We start from the raw sequence: 19,068 nt of genomic DNA, 5'->3' as shown, positions 1-19,068 counted from the left end.
CACACACACACACACACACACACACACACACACACAGGCAGGCAGCTTGAACCTGGGCACATGGAGTGAGAGTGACTGAAGGTGTGCTGATTCAAACCTCTCCAGATGAGGAATGGTTGGTACTGAGAGGCTCTGAGTGGAAGCGTTCCAAACTTGTCTGATTGGTGGGCCAGAAGGTCAGGTTCCCTATGCTGCTAGAGCCTTGATTGGTAAGAGTTGATTGATGTGTGTGTGCATGCTGGTAACATTTCCAGTTTCCCCACTTCCCCTGGGACCTGGTAAAGACATACACTAGTCACTCACGCATTAACCAATAAGCTTCAGCAGTATGACCCTGTCACTAGGGTTGTAAAGGGCCTGAATTTTTCCATGGGAAGTTAAGCCCGGGAATTTTGCTTAAATTCATCAACAACAACAAAAAATTGCTTCCCTTTTTTGTGGGATACACATAAGGCAATTCTGGGTCTTGTGGCATATTTTGGTTAAACTATCCCCAATTCAATGGAATTGCAACCCTCTGCATGCACAGTTCATTCTTCCATCACATGTACAGCTGATTCTGAAGATCCTGCACACTAATGAGATGCTATTGAACCCACACTACTACACTGTCTGAGCCAAGGACTACATGCTTTCTGGTAAGTTTTGATTATGATACTGGGCGGGGTGAATCTATTTTATATGACATACATGATTTTTTTTGTTAACTAGTAATAGTAGCCTACTGCAAAGTGTGTGTAAATCATTTCTAACTTGTTAACAATTTCTGCTAGTTAGTTTTTGCTACCATGTGGGTTTTAGCTTGCTTGAGCCTGCTAACTGAGGAGTGTTAATTCACCTGTTTCCATACATGTTTAATTTTAAAACATTTATCTTACATAGGAGTTGTTTAATCTAACTGCTTAACTATTTATCTGTACATGGAATTGTATTTGGGTTTTTTTGACAAATTTTAGTTTTTCTAATCTTTACACGAAAATGTCACGGGCACTATCTGATGTGTGGAGACATTTCACTGCAGCTAATGTAGAAGGAAAAGCGGTGTACCTTTGCAAATACTGTGCCAAATCATATGTGAAGAATGCAACAAAGATGCAGAATCATCTGGCCAAGTGCATAAAGTTCCCTCAGCGCTCACAACAAGCAACATCTGACAAAAGTCCCTCTACTTCTATTCGATGTGAAAATGATGAATCGGACCCCTTATCGATAGCAACAGCTCATGGTCCTCCTGGAATTGATATTTTTTGGGAGTCAATGGAGGAACATAGTCAGAGAAATGCTGATGAATGTCTTGCTCAAGCTGTGTATGCAACTGGTTCATCTCTGATGCTCACAGGCAATGTGTATTGGAAGAGATTTATGAATGTTCTTCGCCCAGCATACACCCCTCCAACCAGACATGCTTTATCTACTCAAGGAGTAGGAGTCTCTCCAAGAAATGGCCATATCACAGTCTGCCGATATGGACAGCCCCAACGCGAGGATCCTCCTGGATGATGTATTTTGGGAGTGAATGGTAAGCAGCCTGAAACTCCTGAAACCTATAGCAGTAGCCATTGCATGGATTGAGGGAGACAATGCCAGATGTAAGAGAAGAAATCCATACTGCCCTGCCCACATCACTGTTGCTCCAAGCAAAGGAAACTGCAGTTCTGAAATACATCAAAAAGCGTGAAGACTTCTGCCTGAAGCCCATACACGCTGCAGCGTACATGTTGGACCCCAAGTATGCTGGCAAGAGCATCCTGTCTGGTGCAGAGATCAACACGGCCTAAGGTGTCATCACTACTGTGTCTCGCCACCTTGGCCTGGATGAGGGCAAGGTTCTTGGCAGTCTGGCGAAGTACACTTCCAAGCAAGGGCTTTGGGATGGAGATGCAATATGGCAGTCGTGCCAACATATCTCGTCAGCCACCTGGTGGAAGGGACTTTGTGGATCTGAGGCTCTTTCCCCTTCTGCCTCCATCATCCTCCAAATCCCACCAACATCAGCCACCTCAGAGCGCAACTGGTCCTTGTTTGGGAACACACACACACAGAGCACGCAACAGGCTGACCAATACAAGGGTTGAAAAATTGGTGGCCATCTGGGCAAATTTGAAGCTTTTTGAGCCTGAAAATGAGCCATCCTCAACAAGGTTGGAAAGTGACAGTGAAGATGAGGTCTCAGAGGCTGATGTTTAAGTGGTGGACATTGAGGAGGTCCAGGAAGAAGACATGGAAGCCTGAGAGGATGACGACATGTAGCCTAGTGGTTAGAGCGTTGGGCCAGTAACCGAAAGGTTGCTAGATCGAATCCCCGAGCTGTCAAGGTAAAAATCTGTCGTTCTGCCCCTGAACAAGGCAGTTAACCCACTGTTCCTGGGCCGTCATTGTAAATAAGAATTTGTTCTTAACTGACTTGCCTAGTTAAAGGTTAAATAAAAAAACAATCAAATCTTTAGTTTCTAGACTATCATTTTATAGATGTATGTTGAAAACGTTTTTGGAAGATGCAAAGTATCATTGAAGATCATTCAATATTCCCTTTATTTTGTTGTTCAGTGAAATCATCCCATGTGAACAGTCAACTCATTTCATTAAATTTCAATTCGTAACTAAAATTTTTTACATTTTTTATTTCAATTGGAAGAATTTAATAATTTGCAATTATGTCTACTTATGATAAGGTAAAAGGTTTATGTTTCTGTCTCCATATGATATGGTAAATAGATCCAATGCAAAAACCATCTACATTTAAATGGTATTAATATTAATTTGTATATATTTCCATTAATTCCCATACAGTCCCGTTATTTCCCATATATTCCCTTTAATTCCCATGGAAAGTTTCCACCTCTGAATATTCCACAAAATGTGCGACCCTACCTGTCACTGCACTTTATCTCTGAGGTTCTCACACACACACACACACGATGAACACAGTTAATACTTACATTGACAATAGATGTTTTCTATTTCATGCATAATCACACACACTGATGGACTCACTCATTTGAACACATCACACTCTAGTGTCATGTAAATCAACAACATGGCATTCACTTCAATTACCAGCCTCACACAGACTTTACACATACATTCATCATTTTACACAGGCATACAAACATACACACTCTACAGTGAGGGAAAAAAGTATTTGATCCCCTGCTGATTTTGTACGTTTGCCCACTGACAAAGAAATGATCAGTCTATCATTTTAATGGTAGGTTAATTTGAACAGTGAGAGACAGAATAACAATAAAAAAATCCAGAAAAACGCATGTCAAAAATGTTATAAAATTATTTGCATTTTAATGAGGGAAATAAGTATTTGACCCCTCTGCAAAACATGACTTAGTACTTGGTGGCAAAAACCCGTGTTGGCAATCACAGAGGTCAGACGTTTCTTGTAGTTGGCCACCAGGTTTGCACACATCTCAGGAGGGATTTTGTCCCACTCCTCTTTGCAGATCTTCTCCAAGTCATTAAGGTTTCGAGGCTGACGTTTGGCAACTAGAACCTTCAGCTCCCTCCACAGATTTTATATGGGATTAAGGTCTGGAGACTGGCTAGGCCACTCCAGGACCTTAATGTGCTTCTTCTTGAGCCACTCCTTTGTTGCCTTGGCCGTGTGTTTTGGGTCATTGTCATGCTGGAATACCCATCCACGACCCATTTTCAATGCCCTGGCTGAGGGAAGGAGGTTCTCACCCAAGATTTGACGGTACATGGCCCCGTCCATCGTCCCTTTGATACGGTGAAGTTGTCCTGTCCCCTTAGCAGAAAAACACCCCCAAAGCATAATGTTTCCACCTCCATGTTTGATGGTGGGGATGGTGTTCATGGGGTCATAGGCAGCATTCCTCCTCCTCCAAACACGGCGAGTTGAGTTGATGCCAAAGAGCTCCATTTTGGTCTCATCTGACCACAACACTTTCACCCAGTTGTCCTCTGAATCTTTCAGATGTTCAGTGGCAAACTTCAGACGGGCATGTATATGTGCTTTCTTGAGCAGGGGGACCTTGCGTGCGCTGCAGGATTTCAGTCCTTCACGGCGTAGTGTGTTACCAATTGTTTTCTTGGTGACTATGGTCCCAGCTGCCTTGAGATCATTGACAAGATCCTCCCGTTTAGTTCTGGGCTGATTCCTCACCGTTCTCATGATCACTGCAACTCCACGAGGTGAGATCTTGCATGGAGCCCCAGGCCGAGGGAGATTGACAGTTCTTTTGTGTTTCTTCCATTTGCGAATAATCTCACCAACTGTTGTCACCTTCTCCCCAAGCTGCTTGGCTATGGTCTTGTAGCCCATTCCAGCCTTGTGTAGGTCTACAATCTTTTCCCTGACATCCTTGGAGAGCTCTTTGGTCTTGGCCATGGTGGAGAGTTTGGAATCTGATTGATTGATTGCTTCTGTGGACAGGTGTCTTTTATACAGGTAACAAACTGAGATTAGGAGCACTCCCTTTAAGAGTGTGCTCCTAATCTCAGCTCGTTACATGTGTAAAAGACACCTGGGAGCCAGAAATCTTTCTGATTGAGAGGGGGTCAAATACTTATTTCCCTCATTAAAATGCAAATCAATTTATAACATTTTTGACATGCGTTTTTCTGGATTTTTTTGTTGTTATTCTGTCTCTCACTGTTCAAATAAACCTACCATTAAAATTATAGACTGATCATTTCTTTGTCAGTGGGCAAACGTACAAAATCAGCAGGGGATCAAATACTTTTTTCCCTCACTGTATTAAGCTTTGCTAGATTGTTCCATAGGCAGGCTCAGATATATTCACATGCATGTGTTAAGGTGATCAAATATTTCATGTATGAATGCATGTAGGAGAGCTGCTCCAAAAAGATGCAGGGAAACGCACACACACTCACCCAGACGGACATTGACACGGACACACAAAAAAACCTTAGCCACCCTCACTTTATTGATGTAGAATTTTCCAGCTTTGCTAGGTTGCCATGGAAACCCTTGGAATTGGCCCAGCCATAGGCCTACATCTCTGGTTAAACCTGAGGGTTTATGTGGCTCCAATGATGTCGTTTCTTTTCTGGAGACAGACACAATTTAGTTTCGTTTTTTTCTCTTCATCTCATGGTTTGCGCAGAGTACCACCTCACCTCCGTTCCCCTCAGCGGGTGTTTGTTCTTGGTGACATCGCTGTGACATCTCGAGGCAGGGTGTCTCAGACACCACAGCCTGCTGGCAGCCAGGCTGTACGCTCTGACTGGCATTGTTGCTAGGCTGCTTGACTGACACAAAGACACTAGCATTTATGGCAAGACACTAATCTCTTTCTCACTCTCTCAGATTCTGTCTGTCTTTCTCTCTCTCTCTCTCTGATTGTCTCTCTCTCCATCCATGCTTTAGAAACAGTGAAATAACATTGATACACACTGCAATTACAATCATCCTTATTGCCATTGTTAGTATTGGTTGTATTGCTGTTATTAGTGTTATTAGTGTGTTGGGTCGAGATCTCAGAGGGTGGTTTGGGAATGGGTTGTGACAGTGGGGGAGAGGTATATCAAATTGGTGCTGTTGCCTTTTTATATTCTCCATTCAGACGGAAGAGGAACCCAGCTGGGGCTTTCCTTTTCGTTATGCATAGCTTCCTTTTAAAAATATGTGTGTGCGTGTGTGTGTGTTTGTGTGTGTCTCTCTCTTTCTCTCTACATCTGCATCTCCCTCTCGTTATGAAACTGTTGAGTCATGAGCGATTTGCTTTGCGATAAACGCAAAAGTAGGCCGTGTGGAAGTCAGGATTTCTAAAATCCCTCTTTGACTACATAATGTGAGACGAGGTAGACTGTGGTATTGTGCCAGGAGATTGTCTGAGCTTTGGAAGAGCCTCTCAGGGTAAAGAGGAAAAGTTGATGATGTGCTGATCTGGGACATGAACCCAGTGGGTGTTCCACAAACGTACACAGTATCTTCATCTAACATTACAATATGATTTAACATCTTTAGGATATATTTAGCATCAATATGATAAAAAAAAAATGTATGATGTATTTCTCTCTCCCAGCCCCTCCTGGACGCCCTGGCGGAGCTGCCAGAGTGGTACTGGGTCAAGGCCATGCAGGCCAACTGGATTGGAGACTGCACCGGCTGCTACTTCCACCTCAAGGTTAGACTCACATCTCTCATCTGTTCCTTCTTGTCAGTCCATCCTGGTTTACTTTAGACTACTTAGTCTTCCAGGTATAAACATTTTAAGGTATTCCAGGATTATCACTAGGATTAGAGCAGAGATTCTCTCCTGCTACATCATTCTCATTCAGCTAGCAGCACCAGTCATCCCTCTGCAAGCAGCAATTTAATCAAACGTAGTGACTGTGTGGCTGTGGGATTATTTCCATTGAAATATCCAAATGCACTTTTAGAATGTTGAAAGAGTATTGACATTCTAAAATGGTTTTACTAAAAGCCTATTGTGAGCTCCAGTCACCCCAGTCATAGAACTCCTTGCAGCAGACAGAGGAAATGTATTAGGTTGATGCCTGCCTTCCTTATTGAAATCGTAATCATATTTCTGGTAAGAGGGGCTTGGGACTCTCTCGCTCTGTGTGGGTGTGGGAGGGGGGTTCTCATAAATCAGTCAGACCCTGGCAGAGTGGGTAATTAAAATTAGTGCCAGCGGTGGTTTTGTAGATGGGAAGCAGGAACCAGTCCCATTACATCTTTAACATTGTCAAGGGTGTTCTGTTCTAAATGACTCCTAGAGTAGCTGTATTATGATTCTGTATTTTTGGTGACAATTGAATGGGATTTCTGTCAGGCGATAGTATGTTAACGCATTAACGTTATTGCATACAAACCTCGCTACGGTGTTTTCTTTTTTCTTACTAACTAGTGTTATGTTTTGTTTTTTAACTATCCTTTACCCTGATCAACAACAAATGTAGCCAAGTTACTGTCCTGTCATGTATTTATCCATAAACGGTGTGTGTGTCTCTCTATCCTTTCCTCCATGCAGGTGAATGGGGAGGAGACGGGGGAGACTCTAGCAGGCTACACTTCCAGCCCAGAGGCTGTGTTTGGGGCTGCCTACCTGTCCATCCTCCCCTCCCACAGACTGCTGCATGGTACCAGCCCAGTCCGCTCAGCCCTGGAGAGAGTCCTGCAGACAGGCAGAGGTAGGAAGGAACCACTGTCCAGATAATTTTTTAAGTGCTGCTTTTATCCAAAGTGGCTTACAATAAATATTTAATGTATGTGGCCCATTGTAACTCTGTCAGAGCAATGGCACATTTTACTGAACAAAAATATAAACGCAACATGCAACAATTTCAAAGATTTTACTGATTTACAGTTCATATAAGGAAATCAGTCAATTGAAATACATTTATTAGGCCCTATTTTATGGATTTCACATGACTGGGAATACAGATATGCATCTGTTGGTCACAGATACCTTAAAAGAAATGGGCCTCACAATGGGCCTCAGGATCACTTCATGGTATTTCTGTTCATTCAAATTGCCTTTAATTGGGATTCCCCTGAATCGATCTCTTTATCTATCTATCTCTCTCTCTCTCTTTCTCTCTCTCTCTTTCTCTCACTCCCACCTTCTCTCCTGTATTTGCTCTCTCTCTTCTCTCACTCCCCCACCTCTCTCACTCTTTCACTGTCTATTCTGTCTCTCTCTCTCTCTCTCTTTCTCTCACTCCCCCACCTCTCTCACTCTTTCACTGTCTATTCTGTCTCTCTCTCTCTCTCTCTCTTTCTCTCACTCCCCCACCTCTCTCACTCTTTCACTGTCTATTCTGTCTCTCTCTCTCTCTCTCTCTCTCTCTCTGTGTGTGTGTGTGTGTGTTAATAATGAGGCACCAGGGAAGAAGTGCTGACTCCTGACCTTTGACCCCCAGACTGCCTGACAGAGGTCACAGCCCACAACCTATTTACCGGTCAGGAACTTCCCCTGGTGATCTCCAACAAGAAGGAGTTTGAAGGTCATCTAGACACTGTCATCGGTACGTGGATGTGTGTGTGGGTTTGAACGTCCACATCGCTTGCACATACAGTATTTACTCACTGTGTAATATTGACCTCTGAGCTTTTGTTCATCTCTCTGATTGAAATTTGATTGAAATAATCAATTATATTTATAAATCCCTTTTTACATCAGCCGATGTCACAGTGCTATACAGAAACCCAGCCTAAAACAGCAAGCAATGCAGATGTAGAAGCATGGTGGCTAGGAAAATTTCCTGAATCACATTCAGCCTTTCCCTGTGTCCTGTACATGTTTGTAGATGTCACTGTGCCGGTGTGTCCTTGAGCCTGCAGTGTGTCTCTGTCGTACACTGGGCTTTTGGCTGCTGTTGGAATGATGTAACTTTAACTCTCTAGAAGGAGTTCCCTCCTTGGTGCTTTGGGTGTTTGTCTCACTCCACGAGTCCACAAGGAGGGCAATACCCATGAGGAACTAGCCATATCCCAGCAACCCACGGCCCCCTCTTTTTTGTAGGCCCTTTGACCAATTTCAACTCAGTCGGGGTCTCAACTTACTGTTAATACAATAATAGAATACACAAGGTGCAATTTAGAAATGTGGTTGTGCATCAGCAGTCACTCAATTAGCCCGTGTCATCAAAACAATGTAGGTTGGTCAGTTAGTCTTGTGGCCAGCTATCTAAACTTATAGGAAGCATGGTCGAATTAACGTCTGTGGTGGGGCTCATTGCTTAACAGTTATCAGATTAAAAACTGCAAACATTTGCCTCCACTCTATTGCAAAATGTGTAGAATTGCAAGGAATTAGTGTTATAAAATGACATGTAGGTGTGTGTGAGATAAATGTACCGTGTGTGTGTCCCTGGCAGGTATCCCCGACAGGAGTGTAGAGGATGTTTCTGTGGCCGTGGCTCTGGGTCTGAGCTGGAGCCCAGTCCTGAAGGGCCACGAGGATGGAGGACACACACTGCTCAACTCTGCTGAGGTCTGTCTGGACACACAGCAACACACACTGTCACTCTACACAATGTTACCAGTAAACCAGCTTTTTAGTCATTCTACATATTGTTTTATGGTTATTAATGGAAGACCCTTATTTATGGTTGAAGTATCCACATATAGTTGAGTTTTGTTGAATTCATGTCTTTTTGAGCTTCTAAGCTGTCATCCTGTTCTCTCTCTGTCCTATCCCCTCTTATGTGTAGTTCACAGGCCTCAGCACAGAGGAGACGTTTGACTCCATTACCCAGAAGGCCAGAGAGAAAAGTGGACGGCCACCTGACCAGCACCAAGCTCAGGGATTGGCGGATTTCCCGGCAGCGGTACTGGGGCATGCCCATCCCCATGGTGCATTGTGGGTCTTGTGGTCCTGTGGCGGTCCCTGAGGAGCAACTTCCAGTCACCCTGCCCAAACTACCGTCCCTCACGGGGAAGGGGGCATCCCCTCTGGAGCACGCTGATGACTGGATCAGCTGTACCTGTCCCAGGTGAGAACACACTGACACTGAGTGAGGTGTGAGAACACTTCAGTTGCATACCAAATGGCACACTATTCCCTACGTAGCACACTGCTCTTGACCAGGACCCATCAGCCTGGGTCAGAATCTAATGCCATCTGGTCAAATGTCCAGTTTGGAAATGAATGCTTGTACTGTCAGTTGGATTGGAAGTTCATAGCTAGTTCACAAACATAAGTGACGGAGTTCACTTTATTCCACTTATATTAAAATCAAATCATTTTTTCAAGGTTGTATATCTTTCTCAATGGTTAGTCAGCGACTCGCTCTCTTGCTCTTAGGTTCAGGCAATTATTTCTGGTGCTTTCAGTTTTCTACTCCCATCAGTTCCCTCTTTCTGCCTGTACTAAAAGTCAGGATAAATGAGTCCAAGGCCAGATCAGCTTTGAGTACCAACACCCTCCCTGTGATTTCAGAGAGTATACAGAAGGCATCCCATATGGATTCTGGTCAAAAGTAGTGCACTATAAAGTGAATAGGGTGTCATTAGTGATTCAACCACTGTGTATTGAGGATATGAATACTGGCTAGTTTTTAACACACAGGGACCAGGGTTATGTAATGAGTGACAGATGTCACAGTGGTTATATAAACCAGCTGAGGCCTACATGCCAGGCATGTCTATGCCCCCACCACACACAGACACAGAGACAGGCAGACGGTGACTGTCAATGAAATGTGTGAAAATGCTCCCTGCTGCTCGTTAAACGGCTGTTGCATCCCAGATGGCACCCTATTTCCTATATAGTGCACTACTTTTGACCAAGGTCCACAGGGCAAACCCAGCTTCTCATGACGAAGACCCTCACCAACATAGGATTTCTTCATGGGGAGATTCCTTCTTTAAAAAAATGATTGGAAGTGGAATTGTGGTACAGTAACTAGGAAATGCTGTTTCAACCGCTCAGTCAGACAGTCAAACAGAGAGAGAGATGGGGTCGTCTGGTCTGACGGCTATATCCTCCTCTTCCTTGTCTCTCTATCTTGTTGACGGCGTCTGAGGAAATTTGCTCTCTTAACTCAATGATCATGTCCAATTAACCGTCGGGTGGAGTGTACAGAAGGTGTTTGATGAGAGATGGTGGGGGAGATGGAGTTTTATCTGTCTGTCTCGTCCTTGAGAAGTCATTTCCTCCACCACTGATATTGTCTCTGCTCCCTGTCTGCCTACTGCTGTGAATTGGCCCCTCAGTTGAACCCTGTGTGTAATTAGTCCAGCTAGCTTGCTACACCAAGATAGTGTTTTTGATTCCCGTTTTGGCTTGCCTACATCACCAGGCAGTATAAGTTAATTGTCCAAAAACAAATAGAGTTCCAAACCTCTCTGCCAATAACACCTAGTTATCAGGTTACATGTCCCTCCCATCAGGCCCCCTCCAATTAGGTCCCTCACTCCCATATGTCGTAGATAAATTCTTGCTTGGGAAAATAAATCATTTTTTTTTCTTCTTTTTGACCATTTTAATGCAAAACTATTACAGTAAGGAACTAAATTGTTCTTGCTTCTGATGCCACATCTGTTTGAGAGGATTTTCCCCCAATCTGGCACACACACACCCGCAATGCACTTTCAGTTTATTTTTGCTATCTGGTTGGAATTGGAGCTCTGCTACTCTGTCATTCCTGAAATCAGCCTATATACAGCAGGACAGGATATAACCATAGTCATAGATAACACGTGTCCAACAATCACAGCCCCGCAGGAGTCTGAAACTGTATGTCTATCAAATGACAATAATCTGTACCCTGAATGGTCGATCGGAGAGAGGGAAAAACACAGGAGAGTGGTGTGCAGCCGCATGGAATTCTTGGAATACTATAATGCCTCTTCTGTGTGGGTTTTCCATTTATTTAGCTATTTTGTCAAGAAATGCTCTTTGGTATGATGGTGCGTTTGATCTCATGAAATGGCACCTGGGTATTAACCTGCTATACCTTAGCCTTGTTGCTAAGCAACCCCTCTGCCTTATTATAGACTGGCAGGGTGTGTGTGTGTGTGTGTGTGTGTGTGTGAGAGATTGTTTATGAAGAGGGGTAGTCTCACCTTAAGAGTAAAAGTGTGAGGGTGTGTTGATATGCTTGTGTGACAACTTCTGCCTGTTTGTGCCATTAAAAACATCACACTACTGGGGACCAGTAGTAGTGTTCTACTACTGTAGTGTTCTTCTCTAGTGTTGCTGATGGTCTTCCTGGCATGGTGATTCTGACTGGGTGCTGTAGTGTTCTTCTCTAGTGTTGCTGATGGTCTTCCTGGCATGGTGATTCTGACTGGGTGCTGTAGTGTTCTTCTCTAGTGTTGCTGATGGTCTTCCTGGCATGGTGATTCTGACTGGGTGGTTCTATTCTATGGAGACTCATTAAACAGTGAGACACATTCTCAGTTCCAGTGTGCATGTTGAAAGTAGGTACAAAAAATAGTTTTTTTGTTGTTGTCACTCGCCTTTGCCAGTGTCGTGTGTTGCTCTCTCAGTGAGGCTGACAGACGAGCAGTGTGTACAGAGAGCTCTGTTTGGATTGGATGAAAACGGCCTGGGATGGCACTTCCAACAGACACACACACACCAAGCTGGTGCACACACAAACCCACCCACCCACCAAGCTGGCATGGTGCTGGCCGGTTCTGTGTCCCTCTGGCAGTGCTATTTAGTCAGGGCACAGGAGCAGAGATCTGATGGCTGTCTAGTGTAGTGGTTCCAGCCTGACTGGGGCATCTCCTACGGGACATGACCTCCACAGACAGATGGTTCCAGCCTGACTGGGGCATCTCCTACGGGACATGACCTCCACAAGAGTTCCAGCCTGACTGGGGCATTCCCGCACTACAGACAGATGGTTGTAGCCTGACTGGGGCATCTCCTACGGGACATGACCTCCACAGACAGATGGTTCCAGCCTGACTGGGGCATCTCCTACGGGACATGACCTCCACAGACAGATGGTTGTAGCCTACTGGCACTCCCGGGACATACCTCCACAGACAGATGGTTCCAGCCTGACTGGGGCATCTCCTACGGGACATGACCTCCACAGACAGACGGTTCCAGCCTGACTGGGGCATCTCCTACGGGACATGACCTCCACAGACAGATGGTTCCAGCCTGACTGGGGCATCTCCTACGGGACATGACCTCCACAGACAGATGGTTGTAGCCTGACTGGGGCATCTCCTACGGGACATGACCTCCACAGACAGACGGTTCTAGCCTGACTGGGGCATCTCCTACGGGACATGACCTCCACAGACAGACGGTTCCAGCCTGACTGGGGCATCTCCTACGGGACATGACCTCCACAGACAGACGGTTCCAGCCTGACTGGGGCATCTCCTACGGGACATGACCTCCACAGACAGATGGTTGCAGCTCACATTAGATACACACTACACAGGCCAGTCCTCTGGACACTTTATGCTTACAAACTAACAAAAGTAATTTCACAATAGGACAATGGAGGAGATGTTTATAATTTCTAAAATCACTGCACTTTTACCTCTTCTTATTCATAGTGACATAAAAACGGTGATTCAGCTAGCTAGCCACATGACAAAATATTCACCAAGACTTGAGCCGTATCATATTCAATCATTATACTGTGTTTGACATTTGGAGTCATATCTCCCTCCAGCGCGATCTCCCTCCAGCGCTATTGCCCTCCTGCGGGAAATTAGGTTCAAGCACTAAATGTTACATTTGTTGCATTGTTTTAAATGCACGTTAAATAAATGTTGTTCTGATTCTATTTCACCTCTCACTCCTGTTGTGTCTTGTCAGGTGTAAAGGGCCGGCCAGAAGGGAGACCGACACCATGGACACGTTTGTGGACTCATCCTGGTACTATTTCAGATACACTGACCCCCACAACCAAGACAGGTGACCTGGGATTTTCTCTTCCTCTGTCTGTAGTATCGTTCTCTTTGTCTTATCCATCTTCCTATCCCCCCCAAATATAATCTCTACTTTTAAATCAGTCAGTACCAGGTCCAACAACATGAAAGAGGCATAGAGAGCGGGAGAGGGAGTGTTATAGGACCTGGTACTGACTGATCTAAAAGGAAAGATTAGAGGTTATATTTTTTGGGACTGTTCCAAAATGAAACAGAAGTAGAGACAAAAGTCACCTTAGGTAATTATGTAAAAAAAAGTCACCTTGGGTAAACAGTTGTGTGAACGACGAGAATCTAGACAAATAATACAAATGTAATATGCATTGTCCATTTAATCACTGACAAATGTTTTTTCCACTCACACATCAGCGCACCATTTTACACTTCCTCTCAAACAGTCAGTTTCATACACACGCAAACAAGCACACATACCGTTAACTTGTATTCCCTGCTGATGGAGATTATAAACTCCTGGCAGTTAGCTGCTGGGGCGGTGACGATACCCAGAGCTTTAACAAAAGAGATTAATTTCCCCAAAGGCAGGACTTGTCTTTCCTTCACTGACCTTGCTTGGTAAAATCCATTTCAATTCAATCACTTTTTGACAACACCCTTTTTGATTCGAACGAAACCCAACATACATATTTGTGGAAGTGCTCAGAAAGTGACGTTTTGGACCTGAATGCCCAAACAGTCAAGAGATGAAGGTGCTCAAAGTTGACCCATTGTTGTATAGTGCACAATACCAGGATACATCCAAGTCTAAATCACTGGAAAAGATAAACAGTTGAGATTGATATCATTTAAAAGCTTACAAACAGGGTTGTCAAACTATTTTATAATTTATGGATTTTTTAAATATATATATATATATATATATATATTTACTGCTCAAAAAAATAAAGGGAACACTAAAACAACACATCCTAGATCTGAATGAATGAAATAATCTTATTAAATACTTTTTTCTTTACATAGTTGAATGTGCTGACAACAAAATCACACAAAAATAATCAATGGAAATCCAATTTATCAACCCATGGAGGTCTGGATTTGGAGTCACACTCAAAATTAAAGTGGAAAACCACACTACAGGCTGATCCAACTTTGATGTAATGTCCTTAAAACAAGTCAAAATGAGTAGTGTGTGTGGCCTCCACGTGCCTGTATGACCTCCCTACAACGCCTGGGCATGCTCCTGATGAGGTGGCGGATGGTCTCCTGAGGGATCTCCTCCCAGACCTGGACTAAAGCATCCGCCAACTCCTGGACAGTCTGTGGTGCAACGTGGCGTTGGTGGATGGAGCGAGACATGATGTCCCAGATGTGCTCAATTGGATTCAGGTCTGGGGAACGGGCGGGCCAGTCCATAGCATCAATGCCTTCATCTTGCAGGAACTGCTGACACACTCCAGCCACATGAGGTCTAGCATTGTCTTGCATTAGGAGGAACCCAGGGCCAACCGCACCAGCATATGGTCTCACAAGGGGTCTGAGGAGCTCATCTCGGTACCTAATGGCAGTCAGGCTACCTCTGGCGAGCACATGGAGGGCTGTGCGGCCCCCCAAAGAAATGCCACCCCACACTATGACTGACCCACCGCTAAACCGGTCATGCTGGAGGATGTTGCAGGCAGCAGAACGTTCTCCACGGCGTCTCCAGACTCTGTCACGTCTGTCACACGTGCTCAGTGTGAACCTGCTTTCATCTGTGAAGAGCACAGGGCGCCAGTGGCGAATTTGCCAATCTTGGTGTTCTCTGGCAAATGCCAAACGTCCTGCACGGTGTTGGGCTGTAAGCACAACCCCCACCTGTGGACGTCGGGCCCTCATACCACCCTCATGGAGTCTGTTTCTGACCATTTGAGCAGACACATGCACATTTGTGGCCTGCTGGAGGTCATTTTTCAGGGCTCTGGCAGTGCTCCTCCTGCTCCTCCTTGCACAAAGGCGGAGGTAGCGGTCCTGCTGCTGGGTTGTTGCCCTCCTACGGCCTCCTCCACGTCTCCTGATGTACTGGCCTGTCTCCAGGTAGCGCCTCCATGCTCTGGACACTACGCTGACAGACACAGCAAACCTTCTTGCCACAGCTCGCATTGATGTGCCATCCTGGATGAGCTGCACTACCTGAGCCACTTGTGTGGGTTGTAGACTCCGTCTCATGCTACCACTAGAGTGAAAGCACCGCCAGCATTCAAACGTGACCAAAACATCAGCCAGGAAGCATAGGAACTGAGAAGTGGTCTGTGGTCTCCACCTGCAGAACCACTCCTTCATTGGGTGTCTTGCTAATTGCCTATAATTTCCACCTGTTGTCTATTCCATTTGCACAACAGCATGTGAAATTTATTGTCAATCAGTGTTGCTTCCTAAGTGGACAGTTTCATTTCACAGAAGTGTGATTGACTTGGAGTTACATTGTGTTGTTTAAGTGTTCCCTTTATTTTTTTGAGCAGTGTATATATATCAGTTGAAGTCGGAAGTTTACATACACCTTAGCCAAATACATTTAAACTCAGTTTTTCACATTTCCTGACATCTAATCTGAGTAAAAAGTCCCTGTCTTAGGTCAGTTAGGATCACCACTTTATTTTAAGAATGTGAAATGTCAGAATAATAGTAGAGAGAATGATTTATTTCAGCTTTTAGTTCTTTCATCACATTCCCAGTGGGTCAGAAGTTTACATACACTCAGTTAGTATTTGGTAGCATTGCCTTTAAATTGTTTTACTTGGGTCAAACCTTTTGGGTAGCCTTCCACAAGCTTCCCACAATAAGTTGGGTGAATTTTGTCCCATTCCTCCTGACAGAGCTGGTGTAACTGAGTCAGGTTTGTAGGCCTCCTTGCTCGCACACGCTTTTTCAGTTCTGCCCACAAATGTTCTATGGGATTGAGGTCAGGGCTTTGTGATGGCCACTCCAATACCTTGACTTTGTTGTCCTTAAGCCATTTTGCCACAACTTTGGAAGTATGCTTGGGGTCATTGTCCATTTGGAAGACCCATTTGCGACCAAGCTTTAACTTCCTGACTGATGTCTTGAGATGTTGCTTCAACATATCCACATCATTTTCCTTCCTCGTGATGCCATCTATTTTGTGAAGTGCACCAGTCCCTCCTGCAGCAAAGCACCCCCACATCATGATGCTGCCACCCCCGTGCTTCACAGTTCGGATGGTGTTCTTCGGCTTGCAAGCGTCCCCCTTTTTCCTCCAAACATAATGATGGTCATTATGGCCAAACAGTTCTATTTTCGTTTCATTAGACCAGAGGACATTTCTCCAAAAAGTACGATCTTTGTCCCCATGTGCAGTTGCAAACCGTAGTCTGGCTTTTTTATGGCGGTTTTGGAGCAAGGCTTCTTCCCTGCTGAGCGGCCTTTCAGGTTATGTCGATATTGGACTCGTTTTACTGTGGATATAGCTACTTTTGTACCTGTGTCCTCCAGCATCTTCACAAGGTCCTTTGCTGTTGTTCTGGAATTGATTTGCACTTTTCGCACCAAAGTACGTTCATCTCTAGGAGACAGAACGCATCTTCTTCCTGAGCGGTATGACGGCTGCGTGGTCCCATGGTGTTTATACTTGCGTACTATTGTTTGTACAGATGAACGTGGTACCTTCAGGCGTTTGGAAATTGCTCCCAAGGATGAACCAGACTTGTGGAGGTCTACAACTTTCTTTCTGAGGTCTTGGCTGATTTCTTTTGATTTTCACATGATGTCAAGCAAGAGGCACTGAGTTTGAAGGTAGGCCTTGAAATACATCCACAGGTACACCTCCAATTGACTCAAAGTATGTCAATTAGCCTATCAGAAGCTTCTAAAGCCATTACATAATTTTCTGGACTTTTCCAAGCTGTTTAAAGGCACAGTCAACTTAGTGTATGTAAACTTCTGACCCACTGGAATTGTGATACAGTGAATTATAAGTGAAATAATCTGTCTGTAAACAATTGTTGGAAAAATTACTTGTGTCATGCACAAAGTAGATGTCCTTACCGACTTGCCAAAACTATAGTTTGTTAACAAGAAATTTGTGGAATGGTTGAAAAACTAGTTTTAATGACTCCAACCTAAGTGTATGTAAACTTCCGACTTCAACTGTGTCTGTCTGTCTGTCTGTCTGTCTGTCTGTCTGTCTGTCTGTCTGTCTGTCTGTCTGTCTGTCTGTCTGTCTGTCTGTCTGTCTGTCTGTCTGTCTGTCTGTCTGTCTGTCTGTCTGTCTGTCTGTCTGTCTGTCTGTCTGTCTCGTCTGTCTGTCTGTCTGTCTGTCTGTCTGTCTGTCTGTCTGTCTGTCTGTCTGTCTGTCTGTCTGTCTGTCTGTCTGTCTGTCTGTCTGTCTGTCTGTCTGTCTCGTCTGTCTGTCTGTCTGTCTGTCTGTCTGTCTGTCTGTCTGTCTGTCTGTCTGTCTGTCTGTCTGTCTGTCTGTCTGTCTGTCTGTCTGTCTGTCTGTCTGTTCTGTCTGTCTGTCTGTCTGTCTGTCTCGTCTGTCTGTCTGTCTGTCTGTCTGTCTGTCTGTCTGTCTGTCTGTCTGTCTGTCTGTCTGTCTGTCTGTCTGTCTGTTCTGTCTGTCTGTCTGTCTGTCTGTCTGTCTGTCTGTCTGTCTGTCTGTCTGTCTGTCTGTCTGTCTGTCTGTCTGTCTGTCTGTCGTCTGTCTGTCTGTCTGTCTGTCTGTCTGTCTGTCTGTCTGTCTGTCTGTCTGTCTGTCTGTCTGTCTGTCTGTCTGTCTGTCTGTCTGTCTGTCTGTCTGTCTGTCTGTCTGTCTGTCTGTCTGTCTGTCTGTCTGTCTGTCTGTCTCGTCTGTCTGTCTGTCTGTCTGTCTGTCTGTCTGTCTGTCTGTCTGTCTGTCTGTCTGTCTCGTCTGTCTGTCTGTCTGTCTGTCTGTCTGTCTGTCTGTCTGTCTGTCTCGTCTGTCTGTCTGTCTGTCTGTCTGTCTGTCTGTCTGTCTGTCTGTCTGTCTGTCTGTCTGTCTGTCTGTCTGTCTGTCTGTCTGTCTGTCTGTCTGTCTGTCTCGTCTGTCTGTCTGTCTGTCTGTCTGTCTGTCTGTCTGTCTGTCTGTCTGTCTGTCTGTCTGTCTGTCTGTCTGTCTGTCTGTCTGTCTGTCTGTCTGTCTGTCTGTCTGTCTGTCTGTCTGTCTGTCTGTCTGTCTGTCTGTCTGTCTGTCTGTCTGTCTGTCTGTCTGTCTGTCTGTCCGTCTGTCCGTAAGTAAGTAAGTACCAGCTAAATTGTAGTGGTCTGAAGAAACCCATCCTGTATTCAAGAGCATGTTGTGGTCAGCCGATGGCTGGCACAGCACAAATGAGAAAGCAAAAACAGGTGTTTAGAAATGTTAGAAAATTTGTAAAACATAAAAAACAGATACCTTATTTACATAAGAATTCAGACCCTTCACTATGAGATTCGAAATTGAGCTCAAGTGCATCCTGTTTCCGTTGATCATCCTTGAGGTTTTCTGCAACTTGATTAGAGTCCACCTGTGGTAAATTCAATTGATTGGACATGATTTGGATAGGCACACACCTGTCTATATAAGGTCCCACAGTTGACAGTGCATGTCAGAGCAAATACCAAGCCATGAGGTCGAAGGAATTGTCCGTAGAGTACCGAGACAGGATTATGTCGAGGCACAGATCTGAGGAAGGGTACCAAAACATTTCTGCAGCATTGAGGTCCCCAAGAACACAGTGCCCTCCATCATTCTTAAATGGAAGGAG

At 44.7% G+C, this 19,068-nt stretch overlaps 1 pseudogene; it reads left to right on the top strand.

The window, feature by feature from the left end:
* The window catches only part of LOC106579342 (probable leucine--tRNA ligase, mitochondrial), a 50,632-nt pseudogene that overhangs the window by 13,086 nt on the left and 18,478 nt on the right, over nt 1-19,068 (top strand).

This window comes from Salmo salar, chromosome ssa02, assembly GCF_905237065.1.
Source record: "Salmo salar chromosome ssa02, Ssal_v3.1, whole genome shotgun sequence".
Taxonomy (NCBI): domain Eukaryota; kingdom Metazoa; phylum Chordata; class Actinopteri; order Salmoniformes; family Salmonidae; genus Salmo; species Salmo salar.
The sequence above is the reverse complement of the archived record's forward strand: the minus strand, read 5'-3'. Positions and strand labels throughout refer to the sequence as shown.